The sequence below is a fragment of the Aedes aegypti genome, chromosome 3, assembly GCF_002204515.2.
Source record: "Aedes aegypti strain LVP_AGWG chromosome 3, AaegL5.0 Primary Assembly, whole genome shotgun sequence".
In the NCBI taxonomy this organism is placed as follows: domain Eukaryota; kingdom Metazoa; phylum Arthropoda; class Insecta; order Diptera; family Culicidae; genus Aedes; species Aedes aegypti.
The window spans coordinates 198390706-198409965 of record NC_035109.1 but is presented as its reverse complement, the minus strand read 5'-3'; the positions used below and the strand labels follow the sequence as shown (position 1 = coordinate 198409965).

The 19260-nt window shown below is 39.0% G+C and overlaps 1 protein-coding gene and 1 long non-coding RNA gene across 5 annotated transcripts in view; one reads left to right on the top strand and one right to left on the bottom strand.

The window, feature by feature from the left end:
* Positions 1-19260, top strand: part of LOC5570798 — a 142202-nt gene that overhangs the window by 1112 nt on the left and 121830 nt on the right. The gene's annotated exons all lie outside the window — the stretch shown is intronic.
* LOC110677909 lies at positions 90-1830 on the bottom strand. Its single transcript, XR_002501283.1, has 3 exons — positions 427-1830; positions 322-388; positions 90-254 (listed from the first exon to the last, which is right to left on the bottom strand). It is a non-coding gene; the product is annotated as an uncharacterized LOC110677909 (long non-coding RNA).

The window sequence follows — 19260 nt, the reverse complement described above, 5'->3', positions numbered from 1 at the left end:
ATGCTGGTTGATTTAACCTATTTTTTGGTTTTGATGAGGTACTGATCTGTGTTTTATGTTTTCATTATTAATATTGATGAAAACAAACATATTTTATGAGGTATATTATATTATTCATTTAGGTTTCGTAAAGTAGATGTCTTCAAAGATAATTATTACATATCATAATTCCTGAAACACCAGGCTCTTGCTTTCGAAAACTGCACGCCCTTATCTTCTGGAAATTTTCTGCCATGACGCATACTTTCTCCAATCTGAAATGATATATAACAACATGTTTTTATCTGCACATAATGTTTTTATCAGCAAAATCTGTCTTACCATTCTGCTTCGGAATTCAACAGAAAAATGAAGGGTTAGCCGCAGCATTTCTCGTTCGTTATAGGATCTGGAAGTATAGAATAATAGAATAATTACTCAAATTACCTTCACAAGCAACTCCAGTTGAAATGCTTATCACTGGGAACAAATTGCAGTTACTTAACATATTTGAGTTGACCAGTTTTGCTTTCGTAGAAACAACACATGAAGTTGGTTAGTTTCAAACTGAAATTTTGGTTGTTTCTAATCCAAATAAAATCTTAGTTTGATTCAACGTACAATTTTGGTCGAACCAACCCATTATTCTATTTTGACACCTAGAGAAACAAATAACCTAATTTTTAGTAAAATCAAACCAGCCGTTTGTAGAAACAACCTAAAAGCTTAGTTTGAAACAACAATTATTCACATTATAACGACACAAGATTTCATATTGAAACAACCTAATAAACAAATTAGTTTTAAACAAAACAATGAATTTGGAACAACAAATTTTGGATTTAAAATAACAAAATTTGCAGTTTGAAATTCAACAAACATGTTGGTTGTTTCAAACTAGGGCGTTTTTTCTCCGTGTAGATTCTAATGAAATTGTTCATGTGCCGGAGACAATTTGCACACTCCTTGACATCAGCAGGCGTATGATTTGAAAGCTATGCATGACGTTTCAAATAAATTTAAAGCAGTCAAATAGATTGGGTGAATACTACGTTATGGTTATGTTTATTTGAAAGCAACCAGCATTGATGTTAAAAATCTCCACCGTATTGTCAGCTACACCCCATTATCAGAATTCTTTTACATTGTTCTTTTTACATGGCCCTTGGAAGCGCGGACGGCAAACGGGAGATTGGGGAAGGGATAAGCATTTTATAACAGTCAGCAGCCGTAAGGCTCATTGGGAAGTTTTTTATTTGGAAAACTATTGATTGTTGAATCTATTATGGTAGAATCATCTAAATCATATCCAGAATCAGATATGTTTCCCACAGATTCAGGATATAATAGATTATCAAATCGGCATTCCTTTTAACGGAAGAGCTTTCAGCAACTTGATCTTGTCGTTATCTAACGGTTCACTCAAATACTCTACGTTGAGAAACGAACTCAACTCGTCATCAAGAGGTGTGAATTCTCCTCTGGTCACTGTAGCATTCTTTCGGTGGCGTTTCTGGCAATGTTCGGATTGAATTCCTGGATCGATCCAATTTAGTTCACCGGTGGATAAGTCAAGAGCTTATTCACTGATTTAATAACGCTGAAGAGGTAGGATGGGGGTCTTTCGGATGTTACAGCTCATACAAGATTTGTAAAATGTTCATATAAAATGCGTTACATGGTGGTGCGTGGATGTCATTTTTGGAGCACAAAATCAAAACAAAGACGAAAAAAGTTAGTATCAAAGTATGCTGTTAGACTGATGTGTGAGGTGTGCAAATATTCACTGTGCAAAAATTTTCTGCACAGTAGTCTAATAAGGTGCAAAACGCTCAATATAAATACGAATACAACAGAGAAAGAATTTTTCAAAATTTGCTAACCCATCCATGAGCAAACTCGTGACATACAAACATCATTTCATGTTTATTAAGCGTCGATGTACCAATAGCCGCATAGTTGAGAACAAATATTCATACAAAATCGAAAAATGAAGCCAGCGGCATTATATTTACATCATCTGAAAGTTTTTTATTTTGGTTTTGTGAAAAAAAAATATGAAAACTACGTAGACTCATATTCTTGTACTTATTATCGCTTGTGCCACTATAGGAACACATGTGCCTATAGTAGCATTATTTCTAATTTCTGTTCCTATAGTAGCACTAGCTTCAAACCGTATTTTTACAAAAGTTATATTTTTCTTTTAATTATCATCAATTATTTTGTTCAATAAAAAAATAGCTTTATTAGTGCTACTATAGCAACAATAAGTTTACTATAGTTTTTAAATTTTAAGTAAAACTATTGATTTCGAGCATATTTTGAACAAAAATCAAGCCGTGTTTCAATGTTTTTTAGATAAATAGCACATGACCTTAATGTCAATTAAAACATTGCAACGATTTATAGCAAAACGGGCGTCAAAAGCCACTAGTGCGACTATAGGAGATTGTCTACTATGGGAACACCGAAGCTTATTTTTATTGAGCAAGCTTTTTATTTCAGGCTGTGACGATTCTATAACATTCCCCAGAATGTACCATTTCCCAGAAAGCTATATGCAAACGATTTTTTTTTATTTTTTTTTGCGTGAGTCACTGATGAGGCAGGATAAGGTCAGATGTGACAAAACAAATGCGTAGGTAAGAAGATTAGGGGCATAATGAACACATGGGGCGAAATTGACACCCCCTTATTCTCTGGAAATATGCATATTTCATCAACATTTTATAGACTGTACGAAATCTGTATTGTATATGAACTCTTTGACGGTATAAAAGTTTGCTTCAATTGTTTTCTAAAGTTCTTGTTACGGCACAAGAGGGTATAGACGTGAGTTCAGTACCGCCCGCAACTGTCATTAGCCAGCCGGGTGAGCATAGATGTCAGCTAGCAAACAGCGTGTCAACCTGTCACATGGAGCATAAATAGTAAAGAAACGTGAAGTACTGAACACTTATTCTTGCCCGTGAAATTTATAATAGTTAAGACACAGAGTGAATTAAAATTTGAATTTAGTTAGTAAGACAGTTTTTCAATCAGAATTGATATAAAGTTGAAGTGATTTGTTATTGGAACTAGGTAAATTGACAGACGTGAACATTTCTATGATATGTGCTAATAAAATCAATTTCAGCTCAAATCGTTACCGCAGCGATTAGTCAGTACAGATAGTCAGTAGTCAGAAAACAGTATTGATTAAAAGTAAGTAACACGTTTGACTAAAGGAGAATCACATTAAAAATTAATTTGTTAAATCTAGGTTCATACAGTCAGTCAGAAGAAACCTGTTTCGGATAAGGAGAAGAAAAGGAAGAAAACGAAAATGATTGCTGCTATCAGGACCGTTTTTGAATTCCTATCCGAACATTCTTCAAAGATTTTCTGCACTGAAGATGGAGAGTAAGCCTGGAAAACATTGTGCCAAGTGTGACCGACCGGATACTGTGGATAACCTCGTTGGCTGCGATAAGTGTGAGACATGGATGCACTTCGGTTGCGCGGGCGTGACAGATTCCATAGCAGATCCGAACCGCAGTTGGAAATGTGATCGATGCAGATCGCTCTCAGAGGCATCAGTTTGCCAATCACTCCTATCAGTTGGTCGCTCGTCCGGAAGTAGTCGCCGATCCCGTATAGACCTCAGTCTCAGGATGTTGGAAGAGCAAAAAGCAATCAGGATGAGGATTCTGGAAGAGGAAGCAGCTCAGGTGGCGGCGAGGAAGAAAATCGCCGAAGAAGAGGAGAATTTTCTGAAACAGAAATACGCATTACTCCTCGCAGAAGCGGACGGTGCGGATGATGGTGTCAGTAGGAGATCGAGGCTTAGCAGTCGAGCCAGTCGGGAGAAAGTACAGTCGTGGCTTAGTGGACAGGAAGTCGGTGCATCACAACAGGTGGCAGTAGCGCCATCCAGCAGCATTTCGCCATCGACGGTAATCCAACATGGAGCTCAACAGTCGACTATTCCAACATCCATCCCCATAACGGTAAATTTGTTTCTCACATGGAAATACCTATTCAGCAGCCGCTGGTAAGTACACCGGTGCTGACCCAATATGATTCCCCAGTGGGAATAAATTCCTTCACTGTGACGCGTCCTAGCGTTGCTCAATTGAAAAATAAAAGTGCCCCTCCATCGCTCAATTACCCCCACCAACCGTCTGACGTTCCACCCTTTGAATTCGTTACCTCATCCTACAATGTTCCAACAGTTTCAAGTAACACACCATGGTGTGGTAATAACCCTGGTCATTCTATGGGTTTTGGGAGCATTAGAAATTCAATTGCGAACAATGTACCCATTATTTCCTCGAGTGAATCGTTTGTAAGGAGTTCCCCACAGTGTACCTATTATGAACATCCAGTCGTTTCGGGCAACAATTCTGCTCCTGTTCCAAGTGCTGCTCCAGAGTTAGCGTTGAGTTCAAGACACCTTGGTGGTTTCCCGTTACACGACGCCAACCGTTCGCATTTGGAAGAAGCCTTTGTGGTGCCTGCTTTCACTCCAACATGGAACCACTCGAGTAGTCGACAAGTGGGAACAAATTTGCGTACGAATCCGACCATCATTTCATCAGTACCATCAACATCTTGCCCTGTTGGAATAAACCTGTATTCCTCCCAGAATCCCGTTTCGTCAGCACCCGTTTCGAGTGTACCAATGCTGAGTTCAGGTTTCAATTCAACGTGGATCAATAATAATCTGATCTGTACTGCTGCGGGAGGAACACAATCAGCGCTTGGAAGTACAACTGCAGTTCCGCCACGAGTTGGAGCGATGTTCGTCAACAGAGGAGGAGCTTCAATCAATTTCAACAACTCTGTGCCGCCTTCAGTGAGTATCGCATCTACCCAGATCGAGATGCCAACATGCCAACCGGCATCCAATTCAGCGAATTGTGGCAATCCTTCTCTGGGCTACCCTCAACCGTCTACAGTACCAGTGCGACGAGTACCATCCAGTGAACAGCTAGCTGCGAGGCAAGTAATGCCACGAGAACTGCCTAACTTTTCCGGTGACCCACAAGATTGGCCGATATTCTACAGCTCATTCTGTAACTCTACGGATGCCTGTGGTTTTAGTGATTCCGAAAATTTGACCCGGTTGCAGCGTTGCCTGAAAGGGAATGCGTTAGAAGCGGTAAAAAGTCGGCTACTACTTCCACAGTCTGTACCGTTTGTAATCGATATATTGCGAAGGTTGTATGGTCGACCGGAAATCCTGATTCACTCGCTTCTTCAGAAATTGCGCGCCGTTTCTCCTCCAAAGTCCGACAACTTGCAATCACAAATCACCTTTGGTCTTGCTGTACAAAATGTTGTCGATCATATGACAATCGCCAATCTCGTTGATCATCTGTGGAATCCAACACTGCTTCATGAGTTAGTTGAGAAATTGCCTCCTCAGCTCAAAATGCAGTGGTCCTACCACAAAAGTAGATGCACTTATGTCAACCTGGCGACATTTAGCGCATTCATGTCTGAGATAGTAGTGATGGCTTCAGATGTCACGCTTCCTACGGACACATTCGTCACTGGTACAAAACCAAATAAAGCTGGAAAAGAGAAGCCAAAACTATATCTGCATGCGGAGCCGAATCTGAAGGAGGAAAAGCCGTCATCAGTTACCGAAAAAGTAAAGCTATTGAAGGAGTCCGCAGATAAGACATGTTTGCGACAGAAGCAGTCACGAAATCGTGGATTGTTTTCAGTTTAAGGCACTCGATATCGACGGTAGGTGGAAGACAGTAAAACAGAATAACCTGTGTCGAAGCTGCCTCGTACCTCATCGTAAATGGCCTTGTCGCAGCAGGAAAGAATGCGGCGTAGAGGGATGTAAAGTATTCCACCATAAACTTCTACATTCTTCTGGGAGACGTTCCCTGAATAAGACAGAAATTGCCGAAGCGTCGGGATCCCCAAATCCGAAAACTGTAGTGCACCAAAATCTACACAATTCGGTTGCGTATTCGCTGTTCCGGTATTTGCCGGTCACAATCTTCGGCAACGGTCGGCAGATTACAACATACGCTTTCTTGGACGACGGGTCTTCATCCACACTTCTTGAAGCTAGCATTGCGTCGGCCCTAGACATCAAAGGGCCAATCGATGGCTTCTGTTTGAGTTGGACAGGGAATATATCGAGAGAGGAAAACGAGTCACAGCGTGTCAGCATCGTGATTGGCAGTGAAGGCAAGAAGTTCAAACTCCACAACGTGCGAACAGTACAACATCTCCGCTTGCCGAGTCAATCTATGTGCTACGAAGAGTTGCAACGTTCCTATAATCACTTGAAAGGTTTGCCAGTTCGTAGCTATACAGATGCAAGTCCAGGAATCATCATCGGAATTGAACATGTTCGACTCCTTACTTCGCTGAGAATACGCGAGGGAAGCGACAACGAGCCAGTAGCTGCTAAGACGCGCCTTGGTTGGTGTATCTTCGGGAAGAGTTCCGACAGTGGTAATGTCATAGAACAGTTGAATCTTCATCTGCACGGTGAATCCGCAAACAGAGAACTACATCAATGGATGAAGCAATTCTTCGCTGTTGAGGAATCCAGTGTGACAGTAAAGCCTGAATCTGAAGAAGATAAACGGGCGAGGAAGATAATGGAAGCAACGACTCGACGAGTAGAAGGCGCGTTTGAAACGGGACTATTGTGGAAGTTTGACTACATCCGTTTTCCAGATAGTTACCCAATGGCAGTGCGACGGCTAATCTCGTTGGAGAAGCGGTTAGGTAAAGATCCGATTCTTGAAGCGAAGGTGAAAGAACAGATTGCACACTACGAAGCCAAAGGATATGCACATTGCATTACACCGGAAGAACTTCAGTTTGCTGATTCTGATAAGGTCTGGTATTTACCATTGGGCGTTGTACAGAACCCAAAAAAGCCGACCAAGGTACGGCTGATCTGGGATGCAAAAGCTCGTGCTGGAGGAGTTTCGTTTAATGACATGTTGCTCAAAGGTCCAGATCTCCTTGTTGGCCTGATGGCAGTTCTGTTACGCTTCAGACAAAGAAACATCGCCATTGTTGGTGATATCAAGGAGATGTTTCATCAGATACGCATTCGTAATGAAGTCAAACAGTCACAACGTTTCCTCTTCAGGCGTAACCCAGAATCAAATACACAGATCTATGTGATGGATGTTGCCACTTTCAGGGCAACCTGTTCTCCTAGTCTGGCACAGTACGTGAAAAACGAAAATGCGAAGGAGTTTGCCGAGACCTATCCTAGGACGACAAAATCAGTGACCGATAACCACTACGTTGACGATTTCTTGGACAGCGTGGATACCGAAGAGGAGGCGGTAAAACTAATCAACGAAGTGAAGTATATCCATTCTCAAGCAGGGTTTGAAATCCGTAATTTCTGCTCCAATTCTGTTCAAGTTTTAAAGAGAGTCGGTGAATACGAAGCGCCAAATACAGTTTCCATGAATTTAGATAAGTCTACAGAGTCAGAAAGAGTATTGGGTCTAGTCTGGAGGCCATCAGAGGATGTTTTCACCTTCGATCTGAGTAGTATTAAAGAAGAGATCAGAACGTTAATCACCAGTTCAACGATACCGACTAAACGCCAAGTTCTGCGAACTGTCATGTCCTTATTTGATCCATTGGGATTGATTTCCCATTTTGTCGTACATGGCAAAATCCTCATGCAACAGATATGGAGATCCGGTACTGATTGGGATGAACCAATGTCGGAGGAATTGCAAGATAAATGGATTAGTTGGTGTCAGTATATGCAGCGTCTGGACGTAGTAGCAGTACCCCGTTGTTTCTTCAAGGGAGTGAACAGTTCAGCACTCGACAATGTAGAAGCCCATTTGTTCGTGGATGCGAGTGAAGTAGCCTGTGGAGCAGTTATGTATCTTCGTTTTCTCGATAACGGCGGCACCCGCTGTGCACTTGTGGCCGCTAAAACGAAGGTTGCCCCGTTGAAACCACTTTCCGTGCCACGCATTGAGCTACAATCAGCGATGATCGGAACAAGGTTGTTAGAATCAGTGTTGACATCTCTAGACATAAAAATCAGTAAGCGCTATCTCTGGTCTGATTCGTCTACTGTTCTGTGTTGGCTGCGATCCGATAGCCGAAGATATCATCAACCAAGTGGCCTTTCGAGTGGGGGAGATTCTGATCACGACAAGTGTCGATGAGTGGCGCTATGTGCCTTCCAACCTGAACGTGGCGGACGCGGCTACAAAGTGGAAAGACGGACCAAGCTTTGAACCAAATAACCCGTGGTATAATGCACCAGACTTCCTGTACAATCCACCGGAACAATGGCCTAAGGAACATTCTCGGAAAGTGGAGACAGATCTTGAACTACGAGCAGTATTTCTTTTCCATGGCAGCATGCCTCAACCGCTGATTGAAGTTTCGAGATTTTCTAAATGGAATCGACTGCTCAGAACATCAGCATTTGTTTTGCGGGCAGTACAAAGATTTAAAGGCAAGAAGGTATCCAAATCAGAAGCTTTAACACAAAAGGAGTTGAGTCATGCGGAAAATCTTTTGTGGCGACAGATACAAACGGAAATGTTTCCGGATGAGTTTACTATCTTGCAACGCAATTTATCGAAGCTTGACAATCCAGTATCAATTCCAAAGTCTAGTGCACTATATCGACTGTCTCCCTTCATGGACGAATCCGGGGTCATCCGCATGAACAGCAGGCTCAGTTCAGCCCAATCACTCTCTGGAGATATGAAGTATCCCATCATACTACAGAAGAAGCATCCTGCAACGTATCTTTTAGGCGAGGACTACCACCGACGATTTCTACACGGAAACGGAGAGACAGTTTGTAACGAAATGCGACAAAGATTTTGGATACCAGGCTTGCGAAACCTAATCCGTCAGGTATCGAGGCAGTGTATGGTCTGTCGAGTCAGAAAAGCTGTGCCATAAGCACCCATGATGGCACCTTTACCAGCGGCAAGAGTTACGGCACTCGTTCGTCCATTTACACACACTGGAGTCGACTATTTCGGACCAATACAAGTCAAACATGGACGCAGTTTATTGAAAAGATGGGTGGCGTTGTTCACGTGTCTGACTATACGTGCCGTACATGTGGAGTTGGTGCATAGTTTGTCTACCCCGTCGTGCATAATGGCAATAAGACGGTTCGTGGCTCGCCGTGGTTCTCCAGCAGCTTTCTACAGTGATAATGGCACCAACTTTGTAGGAGCCAGCAACCTGTTAGCGAAGCAGATTCAAGATATCCACGAAGATTGCTCTGTGACCTTTACAAATTCGGCTACCAGTTGGGAATTCAACCCGCCGTCAGCCCCCCATATGGGTGGATCTTGGGAGCGTATGGTGCGCTCAGTAAAAACGGCTATGGCAGCGATCGCAGAGCACCCGCATCATCCAAGTGACGAAGTGCTGCAGACAGTGGCCACAGAAGCAGAGGCAGTTATAAACTCCAGGCCATTGACCTACATTCCGCTAGAGGCAGCGGAACAAGAGGCCTTAACACCAAATCATTATTTACTTCTCGGAGCCAATGGTATTAGTCAACCAGTAACTTCATTGAATACCGTTGGAAGCAGTCTACGGTAGAGATGGGCAAAACAGTTCTTTTCAATGAACAGTTCCCATTCGTTCCGTTCTCGAAAGAGAACTAGTTCTTTTGAACCGTTCTTTCGTTCTTAAAAAAAATCTTTTTTTTTCGCTTTCAAAATAATGTATTACGACTCATGAAAATTTTTTTAGTCAGCGCGGGAATTTTCTGCTAAATTATGATTAATTAATAATAATTATGATTAATTAAATTATGTTTCTGTTTACAATTAGAAAACTTTGACAAGAGAAAATTGAACAGAATGCATTTATTTGGAAACTAGAATAAAAGATTTATTGTAAAATAAATTATAAAATAAAAATAGATAAGCTTATTCCTTGCGCTTTTCTTTGCACGCCAAGCCTTGTCAGTCCGTATTTAGCCTTATCCAGCTAATCCAAACACATATTGAATGATTGAAATGATTAAAGCGAAGCGACGAGGACTCATCATTCACACAAACACATTTCATTCGTTGCTCATTCGTCGCACATAATCATAACCAGCGTCTTGTGGACGTAGAAAGGACAGGACATACCAAAAGCGGAGTGTAGCGTTCTTCATTTGCTTCGTTTTGTTTCTTTCGTTCGGTGAGAACGATCGAAGAATGCATGCCGAATAGTTCTCTCCTCCAGTTCGTTGCGTTCGTTCATTCGCAGTTCGAGTTCAGTAAACCGTTCTTGCTGAACTACCGTTCTCAAAAAAAGAACTACGTATCATTCGTTCACCGCAAAGAACTAGTTCTTTTGAACCGTTCGCGAACGGTTCGCCCATCTCTAGTCTACGGGACAGTTGGCGTTTAGCGCTATATTTGGTGGATCAGTTTTGGAGTCGGTGGGTACGTGAATACTTGCCCACTATTACGAGACGAACCAAGTGGTTCGAGCCAGTGAAGCCGCTAGAACCGGGAGATCTCGTACTCCTCGTTGATGAGGGTAAGCGGAATGGATGGTTAAGAGGTCTGGTTATGAACGTGACTAAGGCTGAGGATGGACAAGTTCGGCGTGCAGTTGTTCAAACGAAGAATGGTTTGGTGAGTCGGCCTGCAGTAAAGTTAGCTCCTCTAGACCTTCGGACATCGGACGGTCCGGAACTACACGGGCGGGGGGATGTTACGGCACAAGAGGGTATAGACGTGAGTTCAGTACCGCCCGCAACTGTCATTAGCCAGCCGGGTGAGCATAGATGTCAGCTAGCAAACAGCGTGTCAACCTGTCACATGGAGCATAAATAGTAAAGAAACGTGAAGTACTGAACACTTATTCTTGCCCGTGAAATTTATAATGGTTAAGACACAGAGTGAATTAAAATTTGAATTTAGTTAGTAAGACAGTTTTTCAATCAGAATTGATATAAAGTTGAAGTGATTTGTTATTGGAACTAGGTAAATTGACAGACGTGAACATTTCTATGCTATGTGCTAATAAAATCAATTTCAGCTCAAGTCGTTACCGCAGCGATTAGTCAGTACAGATAGTCAGTAGTAAGAAAACAGTATTGATTAAAAGTAAGTAACACGTTTGACTAAAGGAGAATCACATTAAAAATTAATTTGTTAAATCTAGGTTCATACAGTCAGTCAGAAGAAACCTGTTTCGGATAAGGAGAAGAAAAGGAAGAAAACGAAAATGTAAGATGAATTTGTATTAAACTGAATTGAAATTTACTGATTCTAATATATTACAGCTTTGAAGCTGCATGATTGCTGCTATCAGGACCGTTTTTGAATTCCTATCCGAACAGTTCTACTATATTTTTATCTCAGCTTCAAATTAGTGTACAAGCAAAGCGGTGGAATAATTTAATTTTTGAGCAAAGTAACTAACCTAGAGAATCATCTTGCTAATGTGATAGAAGGGGAACACTTTTACATGTCCGTATGTTTGCCACCCATTAATAATTAAGTTTTCACTAAATTCCACGAAAGTGCTAATTTTACCCGGATACCTTTTTATCAGTCGTGTTTAGATTTTAGGTTAGAAACTCAATTTTCTATCTAGTTTTTCTGACATTTGATATGATTTTTTCTGACATTTTATATGATTTGATATGACGTAAATGGCAGAACGTCATACTAATTACGAACCTGGAAAGCAGCCGAGGGTAACTGAAGCATATTGCCATTCTATGGTCCTGAAATAAACATTTGCTTAATGTTTCCATTATGCCCCAAATATCCCTATTCATGATTATTTTACGTATTATAATGATACACCCTTCTTTCAGTAAATTCCCATAAAATGTACAAACAATATGTTTGTTTTTGCCTACCGTATGGACGCCATTCACCGCTCATTTAACAGTATTTCAATATGTTAAATTCTGTGAAAAATCAGTGATATTTTTCATAACTTTTTGCGCTAGACGCAAGATAAACCATTTGTTTTTGTAGGAAAAGAGTTGAAATGTAAAAAATGTATAATGGCACCGAACGACGTGTATGCCAATGATACAGGTTTAGGGCGCCATTCACCGCTCATCCTAAGTATGAGGCCCTATACACAACACTAGTTGGAATTAATTTACTTTCATTAGCTGGTTGTTATCTTTGTACTATAGTGCGACAACATATTTAACATTAGCACCTAAGAAGCACTGTTTGATCTGCTTTGTTGAACTTATATTTATTGCCTTATATTTATTAACTTATATTTTAACAGCCTAAAATTATGTTTTAGAAAAAATGTATAAGATAAAATTCATTACATGCTAATAACTTTTGCGAAAATTTGTTCAGATTTTTCAAAATAACTCAATGAGTGGTGAATGGAGCATGAGCGGTGAATGGCGTCCTTACGGTATATAGTGATGAACCCTTTTTTTCAGTCTTATCGTATTAATGATATAGGCAAAATATATCGATGGAGAGCCCATATAGCACAAGGTCATTTGGCATATAATAATTTGGTATAAAGCCATTTGGCATAGTTATATTAAACACTGAGTGGCCATTTAGCTTAATGATCATTAGGCATCCAGCCATACTTATGCACCTTCTTTTCAAAAAGGATATTCTTCATGTTATGCCATTGGCCAAATGACCATTATGTCAAATGGTCCTTGATCGTTCAATCAATCATGCCATATGGTATCCCTACGAAACATTTTGTCTGTATCGCCAACAGGATAAAACTGAAAGAAGGGTGCATCACTACTTTGTGCAAAATTAAACAAGCCATTTGTTATATTTTTAGACTTCACGTAAAGTAGGGCGTATCATTTTAATGTGCAGAATAGTACCTTTTTATTTTGCCGAATTTATGTAATATAACTACGAATGTCTTTATTCCATTCCGGGCAGCCACAAAAGATAAGCTATGATGTACCTTCTGAAAAGATTGATGAAAAGCTGGATATTTCACTATATTTGATAATACCAAAAGAAGGGTGTAGCTCTATTTTGTGCAGATAGTGATGAGTTGTATATTCTGTTAAATAAATTTATATTTTAATAATATTTCCCCTTACACTGATCTATCAGTCTTCGTAAGTGCCAATAAAAATGAAACTACTGTGATAGTTCATTTACAAATTCGCGTAAAGTGTTCATAATTAACACCAATGCTTATCTTCTCATGTACTTGTAAACAACTTTGTATGGAGTTTTGAAATAAATATTTTGAACTAGATTTTACAGGTCGGACTCGATTAGCCGGGATTCGATTATCCGGAATTTTAGACTCGATTATCCGGAATTTGTTTTTTGATGTTCTTGTTTTTCAATTTTTATCATAAATCTGAGATAATTTGGTATTGCTATATACAATATAAATGGTTTTGAAATTTTGAAAGTATTTAAGAAAAGGGGGGTTCGAAAAAGTGCTTTTTTGTGTATGCTGTTCACAAATTCTTTTTTCTTGTGTTCATAGAAATAATTTCTGGCTACGCCACCGCATCATATAAATCAAACATCATAAAAAGATAATATTTAAGTTGTTTTATCGAAGATTTCCATTTTTTTTAGTGATTCGATTATCCGGAAGATACGATTATCCGGAGTGAAAAAAAATCGATACTCCGGATAATCGAGTCCGACCTGTATATAATTTTCTGGGGAATGGTTCATTCTGGGGATTGGTTTTCTGGGGTACCCAAGTAACCAGTAAGCACGATAATGCGGCACGGTAACAGCATTATATGCGCATATAGGGTAATCATTTGATGCATGTCAGTTTTATATACGCATATAATGCTATTATCATGCCAGAAAAGGCGAAATAGCGTACCATAATAGTGCCAAGATATAACCGTGCTTCTCTGCACCACTAATGCTGATATAAGACCACGTGAGAAACGTCAGTTGTTTTCGCCAGGTTTTTGGGGCGAATATTTTGTGCTTTCGAGTACGCAGCCAGAGAGCTTTCGCGTATGCGGCCAAGCAACTGGTACACGAGGTAAATAAATGAAAAAATGAAAACGGAAACTTCTAATAGTATGCAAAAAATGTAATAAAATGATACAGATAGTACTTCTCCGTATCAGACATATTCGTTTTGGTAGTTTTCATCCTTTTGAGGACTTGCAATTGCCACATTTTGATTCTCGTTTTATGATGATGAAATTCCTCATTTTGCGTCTCGAACCAGCGACACCCGTATTGTTGAGTTGTTGTCCTGCTCCTTTGCTCCTACGGCCACATAAGATGAATAGTATTGGAAAGAAAAGTGACCAATTTAAACCATCACTTTTCCCCGTCATAAAACCTGCAATTGTAGTAGTGAGAAGATTTATGTTTGACTCTCTCTTACCACTATATGCAAACACAAAGCACGTGGTATATCTGTCAAAACACTGGATGGCATTTAAACATGCCCTGTATGCGAATATAAAGCCAATATAGTGCTTATTTAATGCCTGTATGCATCAGGCTTAGAAGCATTAATGATGCTGTAATAGGGTTTCTATGCAGCGGAAGTGCTGTTATAAGGTGTGTAAGCATTTGTGGTGCTATTATAATGCATGTACGCATCTATGATGCTGATTAAGGGCTTATTATTAGTAGAGATGTACCGAATAGCACTATTCGGCCTTTGGCCGAATACCGAATAGTTGTAATATTATTATTCGGCCAAACGAATATTCGGCCGAACATTTGGCCGAATAATGACTTAATATTCGGTCAAATAAAACCTAAATATTCGGCCGAATAACACCCGTATGTGCAGTTTTTTAAATAGGGAAAGCTGAACAATTAAACGAAGCATAAATGGAAATGAATGATCGTCTTCTTGAGGTTTTGAAATCGTTTGCAGAAATCATAAGTTCTGAAGATTTCTGTATTTCTGAAGCTAGGAAGCTGTATCCTATTGTTGATTTTAGTTTAAGAAATTTGGTTTACTATTCAACCGACTTTTGGAAGTGTTTCATAAAAATTGAGGCAAATTGACGGCAGACCCCTGACTCTCATAATAATAGAAGAACGTAATCAGTAGGTTTTGCAAAGAATATAGAACGTAGAGAAAGTCCTGATAATTGACGGACTTTAAGGTGAGGATGCATCGAAGCCAAACCTGCATCGAAGAGCATAAATCTAGAGAATCTGACAGCCGTTCGCGCTGAATATTGGAATGATTGGTCAACACCAGCGATTGACCAGAAAGTTAAATTTTCAGCACAAACGGTTGTCTGGTTCTCTAGATTTGTGCTCTTGAAAATGACGGGTTTAGCTTCGATGCATCTATACCTTGAAAACAATTTTTCAAACGCTTCTAACTAGCCAAGCGGTACGTTACAGCTCCTGCAAGATGAGATACAATTTGATTTGCAGAAAATGGTAACGCCATAGAACAGAGAAATTCTCACTTTTTCAATATTTGACATCGAAGTCTATTCAAAGTATCCATAAAAAGAAAAATACGGTCATCATTTGAATAAATTATTGATTTTTTAAATTTTCCTTACATAAACATAATATTTTTTTTACAGTTTAGTTTATTTTGTTATTATTCGGTCACTATTCGGCCTATTCGGCCGAATAACGGATTTTATTATTCGGCAGAACGAATATTCGGCCAAATTAAAAAAATCGAGATATTCGGCCCGAATATTCGGCCGGCCGAATATTCGGTACATCTCTAATTATTAGTGCTTATGGTTACTTGGGTATGGTACATTCTGGAGAACGGTTTTCGGGGGAATGTTATAGAACGACTGTGACAATTAGGCATAATAGAACCATATTTGATTCTTCGTCAAATACAGTCAGTTCTCCCTTATTCGATATTCTGTATATCGATATTTTCCCTAACTCGATTAAATGGACGGTCCCTTCATTCTAGCATGCTTTAATCCCTCTGTAAGTCGATAACTCTCTAACTCGATGCGATCTGTTTCAGTTTCCTATACAAGTTTACCTCTCATACTTGATATTTCCATATTTTTTTTCAAATATCCTCCAAATGTTAATTAATTTAATAAATATGATAATTATGACTATACTGAGGGTTGACAAGACATTTCAGGGATATGAAAATCAAATTTTAAGAAGATTATTGAAAAAGTGTCACGTTGATAAATGTGCTAAAATTCTATTATTTTTCACATTTTAATTACTATTTTGAACGTACTTCGTCGAAATGAGGAAAATTTCAAAAATTGCTAGATTTGTGTTCTGTATATCGATACCTCCCTAACTCGATGGTCCCTTTAATATTGAGTTAGGGAGAGTTGGCTGTATTGCAAATTTCGTGGCTTTAAACGACAGAATTGTTTTGATAGGTACCACATATGTTTTTAGTTCGAACAACTGGACGAGTTTTTGTGGCAAAATATTTCTTGTTTAAGCTTTTATTAATGAGTTTGAATGTGTTAGTTTAACACTCACGGAAATATTCATAATTTTGATAAAACCCGTGAAGTATTTTTAACTCTGTATTACGTTGTCAAAATCTCAATTATTATCAAAATTGCATGTACCTTAACTCAAAACAATCCACACGTCATTGTTACGTGAAAACATACGTGTTTCTTTCCATCCCACTTTTCACGTTGCTTTCCCGGGAACCGTAGGTCAAGAAAAATGAACTAATGAACATGTATTGTTCCATAGGAGAACCGCGTAATATCTACGTGATTTTTCAATATATTTTACCAAGGAATTTGATGAAACCCAAGGTATGTTCCCAGTAAATCTAACAAGAATTTGAAAATAGATGTAATTCGTTTTGCTTTGCATTATTGATTTATGAAACAACATAAAAATAAATTATATTTTTTACCCAATCATCGTTATCAATTTATTCCACATGACGTAGCAATTCCGACAAAGTTGTTCGTTAAAAATGGCACCAGTAGGAAAACAGAAGAACGTTGCAGCACCTGCACTGCCGTGAATCGCAAGTCAGTCCCATCTGTAAAAAGTAGGCATTGAGAAAATGGGCTGTGAAGTTTCCAAACTCGTTTTCCATACGAATATTTAAAAAATTCCAGAGGATTGGAATATGTTCAATTCTTAATGAAATTTTGACAATTTGCTTTTCGCTATGATATCTTTCTGAGATAAATATAAAGATGATCAAAACAGGTTCATTTTTGTGTTACACGGTTCGGAAATCTGTAGTGGGACTGATATGCGGTTACTTTTCATTATGGGACAATTTGACTTGCTATTTTTTCCTTCTTTTTCCGAACAAATCTTATTATCTCATTTAGGCAGCTGAAAGAGCATTGGAAGATATGTTGAAAACTGAACTCAACTCAATTTTGACGAAAATGCAGATGGAACTGACTTGCGATTCACGGCAGTGCAGGTCTCACAAATACTGTGTGAAAATCCAATCAGCATGCAGTATATGTAGGGTCGTATCCGGAGCGGAACGGCAAAAAAACGGAGAAACAGAATTGGCCAACGAATTGATGAAATAATTACAATCACCAACTTTCACTGCACTCAAACACGTTTTATTGCACAACGTTTTTTTCGCTGTGAATATATATTTTTCTTTAATTTTTTTGAACAGTTGTTATTGTACCATCAAAGTACATACACACCAAATTTGAAGTTAATTGAAGTCAAATTGCGATAGTTATTCAATAAATCAATCGTACATATCCATTTTTGACCCATTATCACCCCCAACGACGGTACTGTAGGAAAATAGCATAGTAGGCTGGTAAATGTGTAAGAGGGATCGATATCGACTCATGGAACCATACTAAAAACAAAATTTCATGGTTACTACGATGGTCCCCTCAAACAGCTTTACATAGGATTACTGTTTCATGACTCGATATTTCCATTAGTCGATGGTCCCTTCAGATATCGACTCATGGAGGTTTGACTGTAGTTATCTAATCGACATAGTTTTAAATAATGGCTCATTTAAGATTGTAATAACGATTAAGCTGTTACAGCTGTAGAATGTCCATACAAAAAGCATTCCGAGAGGGTGGGTGATAATTTTCGGTGTTATTAAAATTGTGAGCCCTAAGTAAGGGCCCATTCACAAATTTCATAACGCTTAAGAGGGTGGGTGGGTACTATCGAAATGTTACAGCTCATACAAAATTAAAAAAAAAAAATCCAAACAGCAAGTGTTACGAGGGTGGGGAGGGTGTCAACAATGCCTATTTTTGGCGTTATAAAATTTATGAATGAACCCTAAATGCTGCTACATGTGTGGCCTTGTTTCATCCATACCTTCAACTTATTTACTTTAGAGAAGAAAATTTAAAGCACAGACAAACAGACGTCACACTCTCATCGCTGTCCATCGACCAACTTTTTAACGATCGATTCAAATATTGGGTAGGTGGTCAATCGACCACCCGCAGCGCTCGCGTCGTTTTTGTTCGTGTTTGACGTTTACACACTACCGCCACCTGTTGGTCCATCGGCCAACTACGGTGTTTTTAGCATTGGGCGTACATGATTTCGCGACTATGATTTTGATCGAGATTTGTTCCAAGTGTTACGTCTGTTTCTCTGTGTTTAAAGGGTAAAGAATTGAAATAAATTTAATTATGGTAAAGAACTACTTGAGCATTTTGATGATTTACTCAGGCACTTGTGGCTTTTGTCGACCAAATTATCTGAAATTCAGCATTAAGATGCACCTAAGATGATTATAAACCAAAGCCATACCTCAAAATTTCAAGAGCATGAGTCTAGAGAGACAAATAGAGCTCTGAGCTGAAATGTTGATCGTTCTATCATAACCAGAATGCAACCAATCCATCAAATTTTCAACGCGAACGGTTGTCAGGTTCTCTAGATCTTAAAACTTAGACTCGAAAATTTGAAGTTTGGCTTAAAGCGCATATTTTGGTAAGTATAGTTCAAATAGCATTCAAATTAAACCCCTGCCGTGTCACAAGTAGGATCTGTTTTATTAGCACAATATTAACCATCTCTTATGATAGTTAGCTCCAGCTCCATTCTCGACGAACGCGAGGCAAATCGATTCAGATGAATACTATACCATAGTTTTCAAAATAAGATTCTATATAGATTAGAACAATCTAATAGTCAACTTATTGTTCCAATAGTGAAACTATTGATAAACAATCAAATTAATATGAGAAAAAAAATAGACCGATTAAAAAAAAATGTTGCGGTGCTTTTCATAGAGAAGTTTTATTATATAGAAAAAGTCAATTAAAGTCGTTGGAAATAATGGATTAAAACCGGGAAAATTATGTAAAATATACCTGGAAAAAAGCGGGAATTTCAAAATCGAAAGTTGGTGGCCACCCTG